Below are 17,125 nucleotides of genomic sequence, written 5' to 3' on the forward strand. Positions count from 1 at the left end.
CCTTCGGACATATTCATGTCACTACGCTACACTAACTACGGAATACCGCAGGGAGAGGATTTATCCCTCTTGGTTATCAATGGGATTCTCAGGTCCTTTGAGGACAAGATAGTGAAGATGATTGCCGATGCTGATAGTGTTGTCATTATGGTTGGCGGTCGCTTTCCCTCTACCATCAAGGGCGAAACCTTCTTAGATAACGACCCAGAAGTTGTCCTATCGGAGAGAGTGTATTGGGCTGCAGGCGTTCTGTCCTTCCCGAGTCCCATTATTTACATCCAGATATATGTAGACAGTAAGGTCGGAAACCATCGTGGTGCAGAGGTTAGCATATCCGCCTATGATTCCGATCGCCTGGATTCAAATCCCGACGTGAACATCAAGAAATTTTCAGCGGTGTTTATCCCATTACTAATGCTGGCTACATTTGTTAGGTATTCTGCAATGTTAAAACTTCTCTACCAAGTGGTGTCGCCATGCGGCACGCCGCTCGGACTCTCCATAAAAAAGGAGGACCTTATCATTGAGCTTAAACTTTAAACTCATTTATATGAGAGAAGTATCCCCTGTTTCTTAATAGAATGTTGATGAGAAATTTAGTAGTTGTTAGGTCGACAAGCTGAATGGGTGTATCGGAACAGGGGTTTTGGTTGAGTTCCTAGAAGATAGGGAAACACATAGACTTCTGGACGGGTGTAGTTTCTTTCAGACTGAGGTTTCTGCAATCCTCAGGGCCCTGCATGTGATCCTGGATCTCGAGCGGAGATCCTGTCATACTGACAAAATATTTGAGGACTCTGGGGTGACCCGAAGGCCCTGGCTGCGGCTCAATTGAAGAGTAAAAGAAGTTTTGGGCTGGAGGCATCCTGCCCTTTTTGAGTCCCACTTGTCACATAGATAGGTCCAAGATGGATGGAGGCACCGGGGCAGTAGTTCTTGGTTCAGTTCCTAGAAGATAGGGAGGGATAGGGAGTGTGACGATGTTCTGTTACGACTTTCAGCAACTGTGTGAAGTACGGTCCAAATCGGTCAAGAACATGATATAGCTTCCATATAAATCGATCTCCCGATTTGATTTCTTGAGCCTTTACAAGCCGCAATTTTTATCCGATTTGGCTGAAATTTTGCATATTGTGTTTTGTTATGAATTCCAAGAACTGTGCAATGTACGGTTCAAATCGGTCTATAACCAGATATAGTTGTTTTCGTCTGCTTTGTTCTGATGGATACTCAGATCCAGGAACTCTGCGACCAAGGGTGGTGCGTTCAGAGCGTCTCCCGCTTTGTGGTCTTGAGTTCATAAGAGGCACATTTATTTCCCGATTTCGCTGAAATTTTGCACAGTGAGCTGTGTTAGGCCCAACGATATCAATATGGTCCCCATCTGTCTATATTTAGATGTAGCAGCCATATAGACCGATCTCTCGATTTATGGTCTAGGGCCCATAAAGACGCATTTATTATCCTATTGCGCTGAAATTTGTTACAGTGACCCCTGTTGGTAAAGTGATTGGTGGCGTGCGTAAGAGCGGAGTTCGTGAGTACGATTCCCACCAGAGGCCCTGGTCTGTCGTTACTGTGGTTTCACAACGGACTTAAAAATGTCGATGTAAGGCTGTGCAGGACTGCCACTCTTACCTAATCCTTACCTATCCTAGCTGTGTTGACATGTCTTCCACTAATCCCTGATTTATTTTGTTAGAAAATAATTAATTCTGCTGCTGAAATTTTGCCATTTTACTTGAAGGGTCCTGATTCATGCATTTCGAAGGGACCATTCGCAATTTGCTATAAGATTCTAGATTCTTCCTTTTCCTTCCTTTTTTCGATTTTTAAATTAATGATTGATAACTTTGTAATTTGATTAACCTTTTAGGGACCAGTGAAATCCTGAAAACCTTTTAAAAGCCACATCCTAATTTAGTTTTCATGATGTTTTTTCTAAAAAATACATCACTTATAGTGTTAATCCATTTTCATTGTGGGGAAAACTCATGTCATTTTTTTTTTCTCCGCCGATGAGTTTAAGTTTATGTCCGCAAGTATTTAACAATTCTGTTACCATTGTTACGCATCTAATTAAGCGCTGCTGCTCAGCAGCCGCTACAATGGGTGGGTGGTTGGTGGACGTTAGACTCTGACATAAAGGAATGGAGTTGAGTGTTATTTTCCAATAAAATTCTATGCGATGTGATGGAGGTAAAATAAGCGACAACATTTGAGTGTTAGGGAATGCCATGCCATGGTGTACTACTGCTAGTGGTCATGGTGGTGGCTGTATCTGATCTGATCGCCAATGGTTTATGGGGATACCACCTTCCTATGATGATGATGATGATGATGATGTTGTTGGTGGTGCTGGTGCTGGTGATGGCAATGGCTGTTGATCAGCGTATGCATACTCGCATGATGTTAATGTTCTTTTCAATTCATCCAATTGTTAATTTTGCTGTTGCTGTGACGCTGCCGCTCCCCCCGCTTTTGCTGGGTTTGTTGTTGTTAGTTGCGTTGGTGGTAGTGGTGGTGGTCGATGTTTTTGTTACCTTTGTTTCGAATGGCAGCAATAATTTTGATTATGGATTTTCCTCCATTATGTAGTTGAAATGGCTCTACCATTGGAGTTTATTAACATTCTTGATGGACAATAATTTCAGTTCAACGCGAAATTCCCCAACGATCAGTCGAGTTTTACTCTCACACTAAACGCGTTTTTCTTAATTCGAATTTAGTACAAGTGGAAAAAGAGATTCTATTGAAGAGTAAATAAAAAAATCGAAAGGATATATGCGAATATCCTTGAAACTTTAAAAGTTTAAGTGCATGTTTAATAATAACAAAATTTAGAAAATTAAAAACAAATCACAAAGAAACCGAATTAAAAAATTATTAAAAAAGAAATTTTCTTCTTAAAAAAAAAACACATTGAAACTTCAAGAACCAAAGGATAACTTATAATTGATAGTTACAAAATAAAAAATGTAAGTGTTTATAAGAAAATTAAATAAAGTTTGGAAAACTTATCCAAAAACTAAGGTGAAACAATGAGATTGAAAAAAAGGTTAAATTGAATATAAAATTAAATGTTAGTAATTTCATCACAATATTATATTTTAATTCAATCAAACGTTTAGTGTCTCCCAAACATTACCAATAAAAACTTTTATAAATGCTGAACTAAAAAAACATTTCAACTCAACTCTAAGTGAACTTAAAATTGTGGACAAAGTGCAAGTTCAACTTAACCAACTAACCGAATACTTGATCTCATTAATATATACAGTAAAAGAAAATATATTTCAATATAACCTAATATAGTCCCAATCATTTCCTTTAACGATTTTAAAAATTTCCAAAAAAAAAGGATTCAACCATTCTGTGATTACTTCATAAATTGTGTTTTTCCCAAGCGACGGATTTCGAAGTGCTTAACATTTTTTGAACTCTTTCAAATATGATACAATACACATTAACTGAAAAGAAGATAAATGTGAGCTATAATAACTAAACCATAATTAATTGAAATTGAACTTGTGATGAGGATTATAGCTCGGCTCTAAGCAGAAGTCGGATCTTAACGGTAGCAGATTTGTTAAAATCTGATACACCTTCAGTAAAATTAATGATGAATAACGGAACCTTTTAGAAATTGTTGTTATAATGGATTCATATATGCATATGTACAAAATACAATAGGAAGTTTTAATATTGGTTTATACAAATATAATAAAACCAAATACATTGGAATATGCCGGGTAAAACCTGGACCAATTTTAATACACTTCATATTTCAGAACACAAAAGGCATTAACATAACATTCGACAAGAACTGTATGAAAGATGAGAGCTTTATGTCATTCATATTCATTCGACTACAGACAGAGTCTTCTGAAAATTTGACATTTTCAAGAGGAATCATATGAATAGAGTAGACTTTAATTTACGAATGATATAATGCAGTTTTTTTATCACACAAACGATTTGCTGACTCACTACAATTATGTATCGACGATATGAATATTGAGCAATCAGACTCTTTTGATGTTTTGAGCACGAACATACGATGTGATGCCCTTTGGTCGAAATATCTACTCATATTCCAAGTGTAGAATAAAGTGTTTGGATTTTTTTAAGCGGCCCAAAATAACTTTACTCCTTATGACCATGCTAAGGCTGCTATTAGAGCTGGCAAACTAATGATATTCACAACAATCGATATTTTCAATATTTCTCATAATAGATGTCGATAGCATCGATACTATCGTTTAGTTCCCATCACCTATATTTCAAATGAAAATGAATAATAAAAATCAAGAGATCGATTTATAAAAAAGCAACATCAATGCAATGCAACAATCAATAAAATTGCAAATTTAATTTTACTGCTATTGTACCAGTAGTTCTGCTATTACAGCAGTAGTACTGCAATATCGGAGTAGCAGGCTTACCGCTGAAAAGTCCGTTGTTTGCTGAAAATGACTGCTGCTTAATAATGAAGGGGATGTTAGAAGAAAAAATAGATATTCAGTGGATGTTAATAATCACAACTGAATGTATACTTTTCATAACCTTTTTTTAAATTTTAATACAAAATGCCATGCCAGTTATATGCACATTAGTAGAGCAATAAAAAAAATGCGAGCTAACTCAGTCATATTCCGTAATGTTTACCAATGGATGGATTAGGTAGCTTTTTTACACTAAAATTTCACAAATTAAAATCACTTCTTCCAGCAAAACTCTAAAAAAAAACCTAAAGTAATCAAAAAGTAATTGTTAGTTGAAATAGCAGTAAGAAATGTTTGCTAATCCTCACTACACTCAACCAAATTTGTAATTCAAAACAGCAAAAATGTTTGCTGAAACAGCAAAAATGTTTACTGAAACAGCAGTAATGTCTGCTTTCCCATTTTCAGCAGACAAAAACTGCTGTTTTAGCAAACATTTTTGCTGTTTTGAATAACAAATTTGGTTGAGTATAGTGAGGAAAACCTTATACTACTCCTTGACACACATTTCCCGGGAAACTCTCCAACGAACAACGTAGCTCTAGAAGAGGTTGTCACTGGTTTGCATTCGTCTTAGGTTGTGAGGGAAATTGTGTCTGAGCCGAAAATCCTTTGAGCGATAAAAAGTTTCGACACCTTTAAGTCGCCAGGCCCTGATGATGTATAACCAGTTAAATTACAAGCTGTGTTCGAAAGATTGGCTTAGGGAGATATACTCTGCTGACATAAGCAAGTCGTATATACCTGTGGGATATAGGGACACGAAGGTCATTTTCATTCCATAAGCAGGAAAACTTTACCTCACGAAAGCGAATAATTTTCGTCCTATTAGTCTGTCAACCTTTATGCTGAAAACTATAAGTGGTTGATAGAAATATATCTTAAGAAATATATATCGCCTGTCGCGGCAGCAGCGTGCATATAGTAAAGGTAAATATACTGAAACAACCCTTCACGACAAGGTCGGCTACATAGAGGATTCTCTCGCTGTCAAGGAATATACAATGGTAGCATTTCTTGACATTGAAGGTGCTTTCAATAATGTAAAACCGACCTCAATCATGAAGGATTTGGAGTTTCTACGCATCAACTCTACCGTTAGAAAGTTTATCAATAACTTGCTTACTAAAGGTTCCACTACGACAGGCTTGGGATCTGTAGATCTAAAAAGATGGGTCAGCAGAGGAACACCCCAAGGAGGTGTATTGTCTGCTCTACTTTGGTATATAGCCATTAACAATATAATATTTTTCCATAGAAAAAGTTGTTAAAGTGGTCGCTTATGCTGTTAGGGGAACATTTCCCAGCACTGTTAGAGATTTACTTCAGGTAGCTTTACGTCCCACAGCAAAGTGAGCTAACGAAAGTGGTTTGCGCGTAAATCTGTGCAAGACAAAAGTATTGTAGTTCTTTTCAGCAGGAGATACAAGTTACCTAAAGTGGCATCTGTCTACTTGGGAGGAGAGAATGATCCATTTACAGAGAGAATGATCATTAGGAGAGAATGATCCATTTACAGAAAGCGCAAAATACCTGGGAGTTTTACTGGACAGGAAATTAATCTTCAAATCCAAAATTTTGGAAAGGGCAAGAAAGGCATCTCTTGCCTTTCTTACTCCCAAGACAACCATTGGCAAAAGTTGGGGGGTTTAAACCGCATGTCATGCAGTGGGTATGTACCGCAGTTGTCAAACAGTGGCCTGGTGAACGGCGTTTCAAAAGTCCACCTACTGTACAATACTCAACCGGATCCAAAGGATGGCTTGTTTGTGCATCACAGCCGCACTGAGGACACTATCTGATGCACTGAATTTAATGATACACCTAATGCCTCCGAACATTGTGGCGAGACAAATTGCTGCGACCATTGATGTGAGTCTAAAGAAGTTTTCTCTTTGGTTATGTGGCGGCTCGGATACTGTGTTATCCATGATAAAATCCCCGATGTTCTAGGCAGTGTGGATTACATCCTGCCGGAATCGCTTTTTGATTAAAAAGTACTGTACCACTATTCCTGATAGAACCGATTGGAACTACGATATCCCTGGTAATAGAAGTTACATAGACTTTTACACGGATGGTTCCAAACTAGACGACCAGGTGGGCTTTGCAGTGTGTATCAAGCGGATAACCTTGCAATTAAAGAAGTGATGCAATGGCTAAGATATAATGTCATAACGACAACTAACATAGGTTATTTTAGGTTGAAAAGAGGGTGCGGATATTAATCCGCCCCATGTTTATGGACATACACCAAAGCCAGTAATCGCCTTATCGTGCGCTCTAAATACTAAATAGTAACCTTGAAAAAGAAAAGTTAAGTCAGAAATTCCGTGCTGCTTACACAATCCTTAATTGTTTTCATATCACGGCCCTTAGTTGGTTTATGTCTGGTTTTCTATCCCATCTAGGAGCCGGTGTCTGTTAGCCACGAAAGCCGGGCAAAGACAATGGAAATGCTCCAACGTCTCATCATCTTCCCCACATGCCAAGAGAGCTCGTAGTCCAATGTGTCCTGTTATAATACTACTACTACCTACCTGCTTGCTTTCTTTCAGTAAAAGCCTCGTCTTCTCACGATCTGGAACCCCCCATTGGATTTTCGCCATCCTACCGACCTGTTTTCGCTGTTCCACAGGGTTGCATTCATCGCCCAAGGGAGTGGGCTCGGACGGCGTCGACCCGTTGGCCTTCACCGCCAAATTGTCTGCCCTTTCATTCCCCCTTACTCCGTTATGGCCCAGCAAGCAAAAGATGCGGATTTGCCATTCTCAGAGAAAGCGTCCGTCCTGGTTGTTATTGGCTTTATGGCAATTTCACTATCTGTAAAGATGTTCTCACTCGTCGTCCTCGCGTTAACACCACACCACCTCATGCATTCCGTGATCGCTCAGATCTCCGCCTACTGGGCCGTATTATTGTCAGGCAGTCTAAAACAGATCTCAGTCCCTGGGACCTTAATGTAGATCCCCAAGCCCACTCTGTTCTCTACCTTTGATCCATCCACGTAACATGATATTCCAGATGGTAATAGTAGGGTTCCGTCAATCCAAGACTCTGCAGATGGCAGCAGTGCCTCGAACTCGACCTTAAGTGTCGTCTCAGGTATCCGATCGGAAACTTCTTCCATTCCTTCCAAGTTTCCTATCGTCACCTCGATTATACTGCGATGGTGTGAACTGCTCCTATCATCTATACATTCTCCCATCGCCTTAAGTCTCATAGCCGCAATGGCTGCCTCACACTTAATCTGTATATCAATGGCTGGAGTATCTTGAATAGTCTCCAATGCCCTAGTGGGCGTGGTCCTCGTCGCTCCGCCTATGCCAAGACAACATATTCTCTAACCTATTGCATGGTCCTTATGTTGCACTTTTTCTCCATCGCAGTCCACCAAACTACCGAGGCGTAGGTAAGTAACGGTCTAATCACGCTCCTATAGAGCCAGTGGACAATCCTCGGATTCTGGCCCCATTTCGAGCCAACATTTGTGCGCCTTCTCGGCACGCTCCTGAATATGACACTTCCAATTCAGTTTCTTGTCCAAGATCACTCCTAAGTATTTGACCTTGTCAGATATCGAAATTGTTCTATTGAGGAAACGTGAAGGGTTAAATTGGCACATCTTTGTCTTCCTCATGAACAAGCAGATTTCGGTCTTATCTGAGTTAACATTAAGACTCCTAGGTCTAGCCCAGCCGTATGCCATTTGCAAGACCCTTTCGGCCCTTCCGCTGGTTTAGATCCTTACCCTTAAGAAGTACTATAACATCGTCTCTGTAACAGACGGGTTCAAATCCCTCCTCAGTCAGCATCCATAATAGGCCATTTATGGTGATCATAGGAGTGGCGATAAAATGCTTCCCTGTGGAGTGCCCTGTGCCACTTTCTCCCTTATATTTATGTCATGGGACCCGCAATTTATCTATCTGTACCTGACAAATATCTTCTCAGACAGCCAGGCAGTCATTAAATCACAGGACAACGTATTTCTCAATTAAAAAACCGCCCTCGGCTGTCGCAGATCTCTCAGCGAGATGCCTAAACAGTTCAATATTCACCTGTTCTGGTTGAGGGGCCACAGAGATATACCAGGGAATTGTAAAGCGGATGAGCTTGCGAGACTAGGAACTACCTTCACATTCTAGAGGAACTGGAATCTGTGGACACCACTGCTGGTTTTCGTCCTCGCCGGATTTGAATTCACGTGTTCGGCGTCAAAGGTGGACATACTAACATCTCAGTATGACACAGCATCAGAAGCGGATACGTTAACCTCTGCGCTTACTTTACTTTAATTGGCTATGATAGAACATTTGTTCAACTAGCCGACCGTAGAATAGCGTTCCAAGCGCCTCGATCTTTTGCGATCTTTGTCTCCCACCACTTGATCTTTCCATCGGGCTTTTGGTCTTCCCGGTTTGCGTATACCACCATGTTTGCCTTCAAAAGGCTTCTTTGCTGGAACTTCTTCATCCATTCTGACAATCGTCGTCATACAGCACGTGGTTCATACGTCGCCTATATTCTCCGTTAACGCAAACTGGTCCATATATTTTACGAAGAATCTTTCTCGCAAATACTCCAAGCACTGCCTCATCTGCTTCCACAAGTACCCATGCCTCAAAACCACATAACAACACGGGTAGTATCAGTGTCTTGTATAGTGTAATCTTCGTCTGTCGAGAGGTGGCCTTGTTGCTAAACTGATTACATAATCCAAAGTAGCATCTGTTTGCCAGTCTTTCGTTTCGGTTACGGCAGCGCCGAGGTAGATAAAGATGTTGACTATCTCAAAGTTGTGGTTCCCAACTTTCTCCATTTTCTTTATCTGCTCGGTTGTGTACGGCTTTTTGGGAGTTTAAACCATCCATTTCGTCTTATCTCCATTTACTGCCAGACCCATTTTCACTGACTCTCTTTCAATTCTTTCAAGGGCTGCAGTTACTACTTCCGGTGACCGACCTATGATGTCGATGTCGTCGGCATAGGCGAATAGCATGTGTTCTCTTGTGATAAGTGTGCCATATCTATTCACATCTGCATCTCCTATAATCTTCTCCAGCAGGATGTTAAAGAGATCAGACGATAGGCAGTCTCCTTGTCTGAAATCTCGTTTGGCATTGAATGGTTCGGAAAGATTCTTTCCTATTCTTACTGAGAAACGCATATCAGCAAGTGCCATCCTGCATATTTTATTAATTTTTCAGAGATACCAAACTCAGATATGGCTTGAACGTAAAGGCGTATCGAAAACGGCTTTGTAGTCAACAAAGAGATGGTAGGTGTTGATTTGTCCTTCTCGGGTCTTTACCAGGATTTGGCGCAGTGTAAATATATGGTCGATAGTGGATTTACCAGGTCTAAAGCCGCATTGATAGAGCCCAATTATAATCTTTCCCACAGTACGCTCGAGAGTATCCTGCATGCGATGGGCAGTTATTATTATTCCTCTATAGTTGCCATATTCCATCTTGTCTCCTTTCTTGGGTACGGGACATAGTATGCTGTGGTTCCAATCATTGGGTATGCATTCTTCTAGCCAGATTGCTGATGCCTACGCCCTATCAGGGTGTCGCAACCGATCTTAAATAGTTCAGCAGGTAACCCGTCGGCTCCTGCTGCCTTGTTGTTCTTCAGTCGGGTCACTACTACTTGGACCTCATTCTGACTAGGAGGTAAACATTCTATACCATCATCATTGATTGGTTCTGCGGTAGGTATCCTCCTCGCTGACAAAGTCGGACACTAGCAAAATTGCAAATTTTGCCCATGAACATTCCACTAAGAAACAGGGGCAAACTTCTTACATATCAATGAGTGCAATCCGATGCAAGTTTAAGCCCAATGATAAGGGGCCTCCTATTTAAAGCCGAGTCCGCACCTCTTTTGAGAAAAGTGTCACCTAGTTACATAGTACCTCACAAAAGTTGCCAGCATTAGGAGGTGAAAACCACCGCTGAAAATTTTTTCTGATGATCTCGCCAGGATTCGAACCCAGACGTTCAGCGTCATAGGCGGACATGCTAACCTCTGCGCTACGGTGGCCTCCGACACGGTGACCTCCAGACACTAGCAGTTGGGTAAAATGTTCTTTCCATATCCTCAGCATGCTATCTGCGTCAGTTACCAGATTTTCTTCTTTGTCTCTGCAGAAGGATGTGCCTGCACCAAAGCCATCAGTTTGATGTTTAATTCTTTGGTAGAATTTCCGAACTTCATTCTGACTCCTGTACATCTCAATTCGCTCACACTCACGTCTTTCCATTTCCTTTTTCTTTCTGTGGAATAGACATTTCACCTCTCACCTTTTCTCCCGATACCTCTCCTTCATCTGGCGTTGCTATAGACTGCAGGGTTGCTCTATATGCCGCATTCTTGGCTTCAGTAGAATCTTGGTCTTGGTCGTACCATGTGTTTCTTGAAGGAGGCTTCCGGTACCCAAGTACGGATTTCGCGGCATTTTCCATGGAGTGGACAATAGTTTGCCACTGCGCCATTATATCTTCGGAACAAGGAGTGCTTTCATCAAGCAGTCGGCTCAGTCGAGTGGAGTATGCCGCTGCCATCTGTTGTGTTTGCAGCTTTCCAATGTCGAGCTTCCGTACAGTGTTGGATCGTACTTTCCTCGCCATGTTCAAACAGGTGCGAACCTTTGCTGCAACAAGGTAATGATCCGAATCTATATTCGCTTTCGGATCGATCGTACATCTAACACGCTAGATGAATGCCTTCCATCTATCACAACGTGATCAAATTGTATCCTTATTTTTTGATCGTGTGCTACCATATTTTTTGCCTCGTCGAAATCTATCAGCCTCATTCCATTACTGGACGTTATCTCGTGGAAGCTAAGCTTTCGGACTGTTGGACCAATGATGTCTTCCTTCCCTTTCTTCGCATTTAAATCTCCGAGAACGATGACAAGGCGAGTTATGGGCGCCTTCAAATAACCAATGGCCAACATCAGCATCTGTTCCCAGGTTAGGGGCGGTTGGAGGCGAGCGTCGCATCTTGGAGCAAGCGGCTCGTCACAACGAGGGATACATGTGCAATCCCACAAAAGCCATGCGGTTGGGGCGCTGGGCCAGTAACCCGCCCCCGGAGAACTATGAGAACTACTATGAGAAACAAAGGAATAGTAAAAACCTCTGAGCTACGGTGGTCCAAATGAAATGAATTTTATACGGTCTAAGACCAATAGTTCGAGGTGCTACAAACAGAATGACGACATTAAAATACCACTCGCCCACCACCTATGGTGGGGTTCTAATTACAATATTAAGCTTAACTTTGACACTGTCCCATACCGCCCCCCCCCCCCCCCCCCCCCTTTTGTTGCTTGATATTATTTTCTATTTATTGCAACCTGCATATGCAATTGGCCCCACTTCAAATGCAAGGGCTTAATGTTAATGATATGCACCCTGAATATCTCAGAGTCAATCCAATTTTCAGCCTCCCCCTCAGCCAGAAAAATTGTGGCCGGCAAACCGGCTAGCCAACACATTTACATCCCAAAACCTCCAAACCACAGTAACAACAACAAGTATCAATAAAACCAAATAATTTAAATAACAATTAAAATGAATTCTCAATTGCAGAACAATTGGGGGAGTGAAAATGCAACTCAAAAAAAAAACCCGCCAAAGCGAATGCCAATGTCGACATCAAGCTACAAAACTACAAAGTGTTCTCGCCATTACATGTAGAAATTCAACAAAAATTATTCAAAATAATCCCTACTCTCATTAACTGTTTCGAGTAGAAAATTTCAAATTTAGTTTTTCGCTACAAACACTTTCGAGCACATTACAAATCTATCCAAATGAAAGTTCGTTTGCTTGAGTTGTGTGATAAAAAAAACTTGAAATTATTTGAAAAAAAGAAAAACTCTGAAAAAAAGGTTGAACTCGTTAATACTCGCACTCATACTTTTGGCTAAAACAGGCGCAAATATTTTGGTTAAACCATAAAAACAACAACCAGCTAGAATACCACAACAACTATAAAGCCAAAGTGAGGTGACAAAGAACCGGAAACCACTTCCGGTGTTGAAATCTGATTTTGCGTTCATTTCCCCGCTGCCGACCATGTGAGTCTGCGTGTGGGTGAGTGCTTGTGTTAGTGTGCAAATGTCTAGAGTTGTGGAGTAGATTGGGGGCGCCGATCAAATGTAAATTAAGATCAAATGGCCACAAGTGTTGGGTCCTCAATCTCCCTTAACCGGTGGGGGGGGGGACTACAGTGTCAGTTTTTGTCCCCTCAACAACTACAAAAAAAAAGAACAGAAACTTTGTCACCATTCAACGCAACGCACGTTACGCATGGCCACACTTTATGAACTTCATTTGAAATTCCGATTCGTTTGAAAAGCCAAAAACAAAGTTTTAGAATTTTAGTTAAACTCTTGGTTTTTTTTTGGTTTTCCATGGAACTAAACTCTATTTTGAATCATACCACCACGTATTAAGGTCATTTTTATTGAAGCGTTCTGCCGCGGACCCAAATGATGCCAATTAATTCTGCTAGAATTGAGTTCGACAAACAAAGATTTGAAACTAAAATAAAAAAAAAAAACACTATTTCTAATTAATTTGTCCTACAAAACTCATAATGATCGATGATTGCTGCTGAAGTCATTCTTTGCAAGAGTTAATAATTCGGATTAAATGGGGCTACTAAGCAAAAAAAAAGACCCAACAGTGATGGCCATTTAGATGTCATTCTTTATGCAAAGAAATTATTTGTAAATTTTTTTTTTTACAAAAACAAATGTCTAAGTAAAGGCTGATATTAGTCACCGAACCATTTGCCCAGTTTATGGTGCACGAGTTTACAATAACTAAATTATCTGAACTCACGAAAGGCAGATTTTTCTTATACTTGGAGCGATGAGTTATATTCATACGTATCTTCAGAAATGTCTAAAGATCATAATAACCTAAAATTTTTATTTAAAACTAGCTGAACCGGACCCGCTCCGCTGCGCCTTCTCTTACTTTATATGGAAAAAAATCATTTGAACCACACATTGACATGGTCGGCAAATTTTTTTTGGGAAAAGAGCACGGTGCCCCAAATACATGGTCCCACATTTGGATATTCGTATTCTACTGGCAAAAATGCTAATTTTGCCCATGAACATTCCACTAAGGAACAGGGGGGGGCTAACTTCTTACATATCAATGAGTGCAGTCCGATTCAAGTTTAACATCAATGATAAGGGACCTCCATTTTTTAGCCGAGTCCGAACGGGGTGACGCAATGCGACACCTCTTTGGTGAGAAGTTTTACATGACATAGTACCTCACAAATGTTACCAACATTAGGAGGGGAAAACCCCCGCTGACAATTTTTTCTGATGGTCTCGCCAGGATTCGAACCCAGGCGTTTAGCGTCATAGGCGGATATGCTAACCTCTGCGCTACGGTGGCCTTCTACTTTCCCAAATACCTTTATTTCAGCAGCATATTGTGATGGTCCGCAATAAATTGCTGTTTGTGGTCTATTTTCGGAAAGGGGTAGACCCCCAGGTCCCGAAAGTGGGTATCAATTTCGTTCTCTACTCCCCAATACCTTTCATATGAGCCCCACATTGACATGGTCGGTAAATGTGCCCTATTTAGGGGTGTTTTGGGTTGAGGGATGGCCCCCCAAAAACTAAGCCCTGAAAATATATCAGCAACGTGCTGTATTCTCATATATCTATACATCATTTATTTGAACCCCATATGGCCATTGACCTCGAAGTCAGATATCAAACTCGTTTTCTAATCTCAAATAGCTTTCATTTAAACCCCTTATTGCAAAAGTCAGCAAATATGTCTGGTTTTGGGTATGGACCCTAAAAGCTTTCAGTATCGAGCTCCACTGTCCTGAAGACCCAAATTGTCTTGGTGAGCAAATACGTCCATATTTGGGGGTTTTTATGGTGTCCCACCACCTAGAGAGTTGGTCCTGAATGTTGATATCAGATTCGTGGTCTACTCCCAAATACCTTTCATTTGAGCCCCATATTGCCATAGTCGGCAAACATGACCGGTTAGGTGGTGTTTTGGGGGATGGGGCGGCCACTCAGTGACTCAACCTTGAAAATATATATCAGATTCGTGTCCTACTCTAAAATACCTCTTATTTGAGCCCCATAGTGCAATGGTCAGCAAATACTTACTATGTGGGTGGTGTTATGGGGGTGGATAGACACTATCCCGAATATTGATATAAAATTCGTGCTATACTCCCAAAGACCTTTCATTTGAGTCCCATATTGCTATGGTCGTAAATTTGGGAGGGACGGCCTTCCAAATACTTGGTCCAACATTTGGATATCAGATACGTATTCTACACTCAAATAGCTTTTATTTAAGCCCCATATTGCCATGGTCAGTAAATAAGTCATGATTGGGGGAGTGTTTTGGGGAAAGGGTGGACCCCCAGAAACTTGGTCCCACATTTGGATATCAAATTCGTATTTAACTCGCAAATACCTTTTATTTGAGTCCCATATTACCATGGTGGGTAAATATGTCTGATTTAGGGGTGTTTTGGGGGTTGGGGTGGTCCCCCAAACACTTGATCCGACAATTGGATATCATATACGTTTTCTAATCTTAAATACCATTCATATGAGTCCCATATTGTCGTGATTGGTCTAAATATATATTTGGTAGGTTTTGGGGTTGGGTCCCGCCCCTAGGTACTCTATCCGAAATTTGGATACCAAATTTTTGTTTGTAGATTACTATAAGGGAGCACACAAAATTTCGCTTAAATCGCACCACCCATCTCCGAGATCTGGCGTTTCTGAAAATTTGGGTAAGGGGGAGCGTCCGTCCCCCTTCAGATATCAAAAAATTTAGTACCCTATTTTCACCACGGGATCATTATGCAACATCAGTGAAAATTTCAAGAAAATCGGTTCAGCCGTTTCTGAGTCTATAAGGAATATACAAACAAACACAATTTGATTTTTATATATAAAATGTTGTAGGCTTTGGGGTGGGGCGGCCCCCCAGGTACCCCACCCGAAATTTGGATACCAAATTTTTGTTTTTAGGTTACTTTAAGAGAGCACACAAAATTTCGGTTAAATCGCACCACCCATCTCCGAGATTTGACGTTTCTGAAAATTAGGGCAAGGGGGAGGGTCCGCTCCCCCTTCAGATATCAAAAAATGTAGTACCCTATTTTCACCACGGGATCATTATGCAACATCAGTGAAAATTTCAAGAAAATCGGTTCAGCAAACTGACAAACACAAATTGATTTTTATATATATTTTTATTTATATATAAGAAGAAGAAGAAGATATATAAAAAAAACCTTTAAAGACTAGATTTCGCTTCATTAGAAAAAGTGAATTTTGAGTTTTCGAATCCCCGATTATTTCCTGGGCATTCGACTATATCCACAATCAAAGGACTTGGAATTATTCATTATTTGTAACACCGTTTCCGAACAGATATTATTGATTTAACGATATCTCTTTGTCTGTCCATCCAGTATATCTAGCACCACATCTGTCCGCTATATTCACAATGTGCATAAGACTTGCCTATACTCCGAAAGCCTAGCAGGTCGTGTTTATACTCAAGCCCGGTAAGGCTTAAAGGCCTATAGACCTTTAAACTTTAAGTTCTTTCTACACAAAACTATGGAGCGTATCCAGCAAATTGCTCCGATACAGGCAGCATGACTACATATGTTAAGGAAAGGTCGGTGAAGACCGCCCTGAACCAGGTTGTTCATGATATAGAAGAATCCTTCGATGCCAAGACGTACACATTGGTGGTTTGCATTGACATCGAGGGGGCGTTTAACAATGTGTAGACCGTCACATTGATCAAATCCTTAGGCCAGCACCAGGTGAACCGGGTCCTTTGAGTGGACCGAGTCCTTCTTAGGGGTAAGGATCCGAACCAGCTATGCAGAAGGGCCGAAAGGGTCTTACATATGGCATATGACTGGGTTAGACCCAGGGGTCTCAGTGTTAACCCAGAGAAGACAGGAATATGCCTGTTCAGGAGGAAAACGAAGATAGGCCAATTAAACGAACCACGTTTCCTCAATCAAACCGATTTCGATATCTGACAAGGTCAAATACTTAGGAGTAATCTTGGATAGAAAACTTAATTGGAAGTGTCACATTCAGGAGCATACTGAGAAGGCTCACAGATGTTGGGCACTATTTAAACGGGCCGCAAGCTCTAAATGGGGCCTGAATCCGAGAATAGTCCATTTGCTCTACAGAAGCGTGATTAGAACAATACATACTTACGCCTCAATTGTTTCGTGGACTGCTATGGAAAGTGCAACATAAGGACCATACAACAAGTTCAGAGAACTTGAGGCAGCCACTGCGGCTACGAGACTTAAGGCGATGGGAGAATGGGTTGAAGATGGGAGCAGCTCATACCATCGCGGTATAATCGAGGCGACGATAGGAAACCTAGAAGAAATGGAAGTTATTTCCGATCGGCTACCTGAGATGAACCTTGATATCGAGTACGAGGCACTGCTGCCAGTGGCACAGTCTTGGATGGACGCAACCCTAGTATTGTCATCTGGAAGATCATGTTACACGGATGGATCAAAGCTAGAGGACAGAGTGGGCCTGG

General features: G+C 41.0%; 1 protein-coding gene across 4 annotated transcripts in view; it reads left to right on the plus strand.

The window, feature by feature from the left end:
• The first annotated feature begins 2,899 nt into the window (after positions 1-2,899).
• LOC106086653 (uncharacterized) overlaps positions 2,900-17,125 on the plus strand; it is a 34,455-nt gene continuing 20,229 nt past the window's right edge. Inside the window, exon 1 of one of the 4 annotated variants that reach the window (XM_013251404.2) lies at positions 2,900-2,978. The gene's annotated coding sequence lies outside the window, so the exon portion shown is untranslated. Of the gene's footprint in view, positions 2,979-12,297; positions 12,617-17,125 lie in introns of those variants that run through there. The other 3 variants (XM_013251401.2, XM_013251402.2, XM_013251403.2) reach the window with 3 other exon arrangements.

This window comes from Stomoxys calcitrans, chromosome 5, assembly GCF_963082655.1.
Source record: "Stomoxys calcitrans chromosome 5, idStoCalc2.1, whole genome shotgun sequence".
Classification (NCBI taxonomy): Eukaryota; Metazoa; Arthropoda; class Insecta; order Diptera; family Muscidae; genus Stomoxys; species Stomoxys calcitrans.